This window comes from Martes martes (genome assembly GCF_963455335.1).
Source record: "Martes martes genome assembly, chromosome: 16".
Taxonomy (NCBI): Eukaryota; Metazoa; Chordata; class Mammalia; order Carnivora; family Mustelidae; genus Martes; species Martes martes.
This window is the reverse complement of record NC_137904.1, coordinates 9,623,341-9,632,256: the sequence shown is the minus strand read 5'-3', so window position 1 is coordinate 9,632,256 and position 8,916 is coordinate 9,623,341.

The following is an 8,916-nucleotide window of genomic DNA, read 5'->3' as shown; positions in this document are numbered from 1 at the left end:
ATGGCTATATATATATATATATATATATAAATTTATATATTAAAAATAAATTTTTAATTTATTTTAAAAATAAATTTTAAAACATTATTTTAAAAATAGAAAATAAAAAATGTTGGAGAGGATATGAAGAAATCAAATTTCTGTGCACTGCTAGTGGGAAATGGTATGGTAGTACCTCAAAAAATTAAAAATAAAATTACTGTATAATCCAGCAATTCCACTTCTGGGAATATATCCCAATGAATTGAAAGCAAGGACTTGAACAAATATTTGTACACCCATGTTTAAAGAACATTACTAATAATAGCCTGAAGGCGGAAGCGATCCAAGTGTCCATTAATGAATGAGTAAATAAACAAAAGGTGGTATATCCATACAATGGAGTATTATTCAGCCTTTAAAAGGAGGAAATTCTGACACCTGCTACAACATGGATGAACCTTGAAGACATTATGCTGAGTGAAATAGCCAATCACAAAAGGCCACTCAGTATAGGATTGGGTTTACAGCAGAAAATAGGCAAACCTACAGAGATGGAATGTAGATTACTGGTTGCCAGGGGTTGGGGGGAGGGTAGAATTAGGACTAATTGCTAATACATATGTGGTTTCCTTTGGGGGTGATAGAAACACTCTGAACTTAAATAATGGTGATTGGTTGCACGACACAGTGAATATACTAAAACCCACTGACTACACTAAATACACTAAAATAGTGAATTCCATTAAATGAATTATATATTTGTCTTTAAATGGCTATAAAACATATAAAAGAAAACAGCCTCTTATAATGTATAAAGCTTCAAGGAAAAATTCACAATTATTGTCAGAGATTTTTAAGTATCTATCAAAAACTGATAGAACAAGTAGACAGAAAACCACAAAGGATATGAAAGACTTGAACAGTGCTGTCAACCAATTTGACCTAATTAACATTTTTATAACACTCTACATGAACAACAGTAATGTATGCATTCTTGTTCAGTGCACACGGGACATTTATCAAGATAGGCCATATTCTGGACTATAAAAGGATCCTCAACACATTTAAAAGGAACCAAGTCATACAAAGTGTGTTTTCTGAACACAGTGGAATTAAATTAGAGCTCTGAAAAACCTCCAGGCATTTGTAAACTAAAAACACACTTCTAAATGTCCATGGAACAAAGAATAAATCAAAAGAAAAATTAGAAAGTATTCTGATCCGAATGAAAATTGAAATACAACATATCAAAATTTATAGAGTGCCATTAAAGCAGCGGTGATTACTGAAACAGATATTTCATTCAAGAAGATCTATAGATGCCAATATGCACACAAAAAGAGGCTCAACCTCATTCGTCACCAGGAAAATGGAAACTAAATCCACAATTAGCTATCACCCCATATCCATTAAAATGGCTAACTCTCATACACTCCTGGTAGAGAAGAAAAATTGTACAAACACTTTAGAAAACCTTTTAGCAGTTTCTTAAAAAGTTAAACGTACAACTATCTTACTATCCATCACTTCCACTCCTGGCTTTGGATCCAAGAGGAAAAAAATATGTTCATATGAAATTTTGCACATGGATATTCATAAAAGCTTTATATGTAATAGCCCCAAAATGGAAATAACCCAAATGTATCCATCAGCATGCGACTACATTGTGCTGCATTAAATGTGGTATATCTATATAATAGAATATTATTTAGCACTTAAAAAGGAGCAAACTGGGGCGCCTGGGTGGCTCAGTGGGTTAAAGCCTCTACCTTCAGCTCAGGTCATGATTTTGGGGTCCTGGGATTGAGCCCCACATTGGGCTCTCTGCTCAGCAGGGAGCCTGCCTCCCCCTCTTTCTCTGCCTGCTTCTCTGCCTACTTGTGATCTCTCTCTCTGTCAAATAAATAAATAAAATCTTTTAAAAATAGGAGCAAACTAACGACAAATGTAAAACATGGGTAAGTCTTAAAGTAATTATGATGAAAAATAAACCTGACAAAAAAGAATATATATGGCATGATTGCATTGATATAAAATTCTAGGAAATGCAAACCAATCTATAGTTATTGAAGCCAATTAATGGTGGCGAAGAGAGAGATTACAAAAGGTCACTTTTGGGGGTGATGGATATATTTACTCTCTTCATTGAGGAGATAGTTTCGTAGGTGGGTACATAAGTCAAAATGTTTTATCAATTTTTTTTGTTTTATCAGATTTTTATCAAACTTTAAATGTGTGGAATTTTTGGTAAAGTATACCTCAATTTAAAAACAAAAGTTTAAAAAAAGAAGTTTTATCCAAGAAATGGAAAGAATGAAAATGCAAGTGAAATGGAAACAATATTCAGATTGTTATTCAACATTGCCAAGTCTTGTTGTTGTTGTTGTTGTTGTTGTTATTGTTGTTGAGTCTTCAATTAGTTCATCCCTTGAAGTTCCCAGGGACATGGGTTGGTAAATTCCCTTCTAAGACTAAAACAGCTTAAATTTTGCTTTCTGTCACTTGCGACTCAAGAGTGCTAAGTAGTACAATCCTAACCTCTGAAAGAATAAGATGCAGCCTGGAGAAATTAAGAAAAAAATCCCGTTTACAATTGCACCCAAAATAATAAGATACCTAGGGATAAACCTAACCAACAAGGTGGGAGACCTGTCTTCTGAGAACTATAACACATTGATGAAAGATATTCAAGACAACACAAAGAAATGGAAAGACGTTCTATGTTCATGCATTGGAAGAATAAATATTATTAAAATGTCTATACTACTCAGAGCAATCTACACATTTAATGCAATCAGTATCAAAATACCAACAGAATTTTTTTAATATTTTATTTGCTTATTTATTTGTTAGAAAGAGAGAGAGAGAAAGCACACAAGCAGGCAGAGAGGCAGGCAGAGGCGGAGAGAGAGGCAGGCTCCCTGCCGAGCAAGGAGTCCGATGCAGGACTTGATTCCAGGACCCTGGGATCACGACCTGAGCTGAAGGCAGTGGCCCAACCCACTGAGCCACCCAGGCATCCCCCAACAGAATTTTTCACAGAACTAGAACAAACGATCCTAAAGTTTGTATGGAACGACAACAGACCCCAAATAGCCAAAGCAATCTTGAAAAACAAAGCTGGAGACACCACAATCCTGGACTTCAAGTTATATTTCAAAGCTGTGGTAATCATAAAGCATGGTACTGGCAGAAAAATAGACACATATATCAACAGAATAGAATAGGAAACCCAGAAATGGACCCACAACTGTATGGTCAATTAATCTTTGACAAAGGAGGAATGAATATCCAATGGGAAAAACACAGACTCTTCAACAAATGATGCTGGGAAAATTGGACAGCAATATAAAAAAGAATGAAAGTGGACCACCTTCTTACACTATACACAAAAATAAATTCAACATTATTAAAGACCTAACTGTGAGACCTGAAACCATAAAAATTCTAGAAGGGAACACAGGCAATAACTTCTTTGACATCAGCAAATTCTTTCAAGATATGTCTCCTGAGGAAAGGGAAATGAAAGCAAAAATACACTATTGATATTACATCAAAATAAAAAGCTCTGCACAAGGAAACAATCAACAAAACTAAAAGACAACCTGCTGAATGGGAGTAGATATTTGGGAATGATGTATCCAATAAAGGGCTAGTATCCAAAATATATAAAGAACTGATATAACTTGGGGGCCCTGGGTGGTGCAGTCCTTTGGGCTTCTGGCTCTTCGTTTCTGCTCAGGTCATGATCTCGAGTAGTAGGATGGCGCCCAGTATGGGCTCCGAGCCCAGGGAGGAGTCTGCTGGGGCTTCTCTCTCCCTTTACCTCTGCCCCTCCCCACCCTCTCTCTCTCTCAAATAAATAAATTATTAAAAGAAAACAACAACAACAACAACAACTGATACAGCTCAACACCTAAACAAATAATCTAAATTAAAAATGGGCAGAGAACATGAACAGACATTTCTCCCCAGAAGACATCCAGAAAGCCAACAGACACATGAAAAGATGCTTTTCATCACTTATCATCAGGGAAATGCAAATCAAAACTCCAATGAGATATTATCACACCTGTCAGAATGACTAAAACCAACAACACAAGAAACAACAGGTGTTGGTGAGGATGTGGAGGAGAAGGAACTCTTGTGTCCTGTTGGTTGGAATGCAAATTTGTGCAGCCACTGTGGAAAACAGTATGGAGCTTCCTCAAAAAGTTCAAAATAGAATTACCTTACGATCCAGCGATCACACTGGATATTTACCCAAATAATTCAAAGGTATACAGGCCCCCTGATGCTTATAGCAACATTATTTGCAATAGCCAAGATATGGAACCAGCCCAAGTGTCCATTGATTGATGAATGGATGAAGACGATAAACAATGAATACTATTCAGTTATATAAAAAAAAAGAATAAAATTTTGTCATTTGTAATGACCTGGGTGGAGCTAAGTGAAATAAGTCAGCAGAGGAAAACAAATACCATATGATTTCACTCATATGTGGAATTTGAGAAACAAAACAGACAAGCAAAGGGGTGGGGGAGTGAGTGAGAAAGAGAGAGAGAGAGAGAGAAAGAGCAAGAGAGAGGCAAAGCAAGAAACAGACAATAATAGAGAACAATGTAATGGTTACTGGAGGTGAGGGGTGGGGGTGGGCTAAATAGATGGTGGGGATTAAGGAGTTCACTTGTCATGATGAGCACAGCATGATGTATGGAACTGTTGAATTAGTACATTGTACACCTGAGACTAATATAACACTGTATATGACTAACTGAAATTAAGGGGAAAAAAGACTGGGATGCAGCCTAGAATGGAAACAAAATGTGGGTGCAAGGAATTAGAGGTATCAATTACCTTTTGGAACTTTAAAAGTAGAAGTAGAAGGAAAGGAGAGTAGATCCTCCAGAAGATAGCTAGGAAAGCTCTTGACTGACCTAGCTCTATACAATGCACAGCTTGTTTGGATGAGGTTGTACTGTTAACATACAAAGGCCATCCTGCTTTGTAGGGTCTCTGTGATGTTGGCATGTACCATCATGAAAAGGAGTCTGGACTGGGATTCTGGCAATGGAGGTCATCTCTGCCACTAGTGTGCTGTGTGACTTTGGGCAAGTTACAGCTCCTCTCTGGCCTTCATTGACTCATCAGTAATAGGAAGGGGTTGATGAAATGATCTCAGACAAACCATCTTCAATTCTGTCCATCTTTCAAACAACCAAACAAATCAATTCTGCATGTGGCAGCGGGTAGGAACTTGGGCCTGCTTAAGTAGTGGAAGAAGGATGGTGAATCTGGCAATATAAGGTGTGTTGGAGCTAGTAACTTAGATCACTATATCACAGGGCAAGGTAGTATGGCATGTTTTTGTTTGGGTTCTTTCTTTTCACCTCTCACCCCCCATGCTCAATATACTCCAGCTTCTGTGGAGGGTTGCTACTGTCCCACTGATGGAAACTGAAGGCCTTTTCTATCCCCACATTTCCCACTTGCTCGATGTACACAGTGAATGGAAGTTCAGGCTCTGGAGTCAGACGGATATAGATTTAAAGTCTAGTCCTGCCAGTAACAAGCTGTGTATCTTGGCCAAGCCCCTACATCTCTCTGAACATCAGTTTCCTCTTCTCAACAATGGAGAATAAAAGTTGTATCAAATAATGATAGGCTAAGTTGCAGCAAAAGTCAACCCCCAAATCTCAGCGGCCTAGTCAAAGTTTATTTCTCACTCATTGTGGTAGGCAGCCTCTAAAATGGTTCCCAGCAAGCGCTCCCTTCTGGGAGTCATTCTTTTGAAAAATCCCTGCTCATGGGTATGGGCTGGACCTAGGTTACAAAAAAAGGTAGGACTTCAGCATTGCTGCTTCTTCTTCTTCTTCTTCTTCTTCTTCTTCTTCTTCTTCTTCTTCTTCTTCTTCTCTCTTTCTCTCTCTCTTTCTCTCTCAATCCACTTGCCATGGTATGAGTGGCCTTATGGAGAGGCCCAAGTGGCAAGGAACTGAGGGAGATCACCAGCCAACAATCAGCAAGCAGCTGAGGTCCTGAAGCCTGTGAGTATCTGAGTCTTTCCAATAGCCACATGGATGACCTTGGAAGCCAACTCTCTCTCTGCCAAGCCTTCAGATGAGACCACAGCCCAGGACAACACCTCGATTGCAGACTTATAAGAGACCTGAGGTAGAGGTACCCAACTAAGCTGTGACAAAAATTCCTGATCCACAGAAATTGTGAGATAATATATGTTTCTGAAACACTCCATGTCAATCCTCTAAGTTATGAGATCACTTGTTACATAGCTATATGTCCACAGTGGTCTGAAAAGGAGTGCTTGACCTACTCTAGTCAGGGACCCATGCTGCTGGAGGCTCCATCTCAACCCCCTCTTCCATGATCACCCCGACAGAGGAGGAATTGCACACCGACTCTTAAAACTCCCACCCCAAGAGCATCACATACCACTTCTATGTGTGTCTCATTGGCCAATGAAGTTACACAGTCACACCTAACTTCAAAGGATAGTGGAAGGAAAATAAATACAATATTTATTTAAATACAATAAATACAATAGCCCCTATGTCTCCTACAATAAAATCTGCCTCGAAGAATTTTTGCAGGGACCATTAAAGTGCTGTATCAGGATGCTTGTGACTACACATAAGAGAAAACGCCATGGGAACTTAAATAATAAAAGTTTAAACAATCAAGGGAATTTTTTGACTCATACTTTTTGGCAAAATATCTAGAGGCAGGATTATTGCAGGTAAGACATCCAGTTACTCAAAGATGCAGAGGATTGATTTCTTTGCCTCCCTTCCCCATATTTTGAGATATTAGTCCCATTCTAAACCTTGCTCCCCTCAGAGCTCCATAGTGGTTGCCAGAAACCAGAAGATTCCCTACTCAATCCATCAGGGAAGAGTGGTCACAGGAGTCCTAAGCTTTCCACTGATTGGATCAGCCTAAGTCATATGCCCAAGGTGCCTTAAAGCAAATCGTGATGGCATGTGAGGATTGTTTCCCTGGGTCATTTGCTCAGATCTCCAAGTCAGTTTCCCCAAAACCACATGGATCTCCAAGTAGAAGTGGAGTATGTGGATAGTGCTTACACAAGTGCCTGACATTGTTTTTTCTCAGTATGATCTACTATTCCTTTCCTATTTATTTATTTATTTATTTATTTATTTATTTATTTATTTATTTTACTATTCCCTTCTTTGAAGTTTCTTCCCTTGATAAAGCTATTTCAGTGAAGGGCATGTGGCTGGCTCAGTTAGTGAGTGACTGGCTGATCAAGTGACTCTTCATCTTTGGGTTGTGGGTTCAAGCCTCACATTGGGTGTAGAGATTACTTTAAAAAAGTAAACATTTTAAAAAGCCATTTCAGTGATGAATTTGCAAATATCTACTGGATTTGAAAATGCTTTGCTAATTGAAAACACTAGACAAATCTCCGAGATTATTACTATTGTTATAGACAAGCAGTATTCAACTGAGACACACCAGCATCTTCCTCATTCACCGTATTTTAGCCACAGTGGCATTTTTTTTTCTTTTCCAGAAACACACCAAGCTTATGTAGGTATTAAGATCTTTGTATACCATGTTTGTTTCTCTTTCTTTTGATTTCTATTCCCCTGGATTTCTTTTAACTGGCTCCTCTCATCAGAATATTTCCTGACCTTCCTATATTCAATCACTATGTGACTCTCTTCATAGCATGTATTAATTATCTGAAATTATTTTGTTCATTAGCTCATTTAGTGTCTTACTCTTCAAACCAGAACTTTGGGTAGGCAAGGACTTTCTGTCTTGTTCACAGACACATCCCCAGCATCTAGCACAGGACTTGACACATATTAACCACAAAGGAGATGTGTGTTCAAAGAAAGAAGAAACAAATGATTAAATGTAACATCTCCACCGACTGCTGGGCCTCTGTTTGTTGTAAGGTGTGTCTCAAGTAATTGCCAGATTTTACAAATTACTAGCTTTGAAAAAGACACAAAGAACGTATTCAAGGCTATCCTTGTAAGCACGTCTCTTTTAGTCACTTCATTCTGGAGAGGAAGAGAGACGAATAGAAAGACTTGGGCATTTTGAAATGAGTGTAATTTGTCTTGTGGCTCCTCTGTTTCAATTTAGCGTGCATCAGAATTATCTGCTTATTTACCTCAGATTATAGGGCACCACCTCAGTTTCTGAGTGGGGGTTCAAGAATTTGCATTTCTAAGAAGTTATCATATAGTGCTGACGCTACTGGTTGCAGAACTATGCAGGGGGAACAGCTACCACAATCTAAATGGACAACACATTTTAAAGTAGGATTAGTATCTGCGGCTATTTTAAATTACTGTAGTGCTTTACTCCTCTGCAACATTTTTTGACTTTCACTAAAATCCGTGTACATCCATAGATGTGTGTCCTAAAAGTCAAAATATCTGTCTTGTGTGTTGCAAGATCAAAGATTCAGGACCAAATGCTGCCATAGAACATTCAGGGTCATTTCCATCTTAGAATGCATGTGTTAAAGCCATTCATCTAAATATGTCCCAAATTCACCAATTTATTTCAACCCATACTTTCAAGATACAATTATTATTATTATATTTCATGTTGACTACTACAAAATCTTCCTAAATGGCTAACATCATCCATGTGAAACCAGGCAAACTTTTCTAAATACAAATCCAATGATTCTACTTGTTTATATAAAACTCTAATTTCCCAATCTCCTCAAGGAGAAGTCCAGTATCTTTAAGACAGCTGACTTAATGTGATCACTGTCTACCGTGTAGCCCCATCTCCTACCACCCCCCTTCAACTATGATGAGCTCCTTTCAGTTCATTGATGTCAGATAGCAAACTCCCTCCCACCACAAGGTCTGACCATATGCTGTTTTGTCAGGAAAATTCTATCTCCCTTACATTACTAAC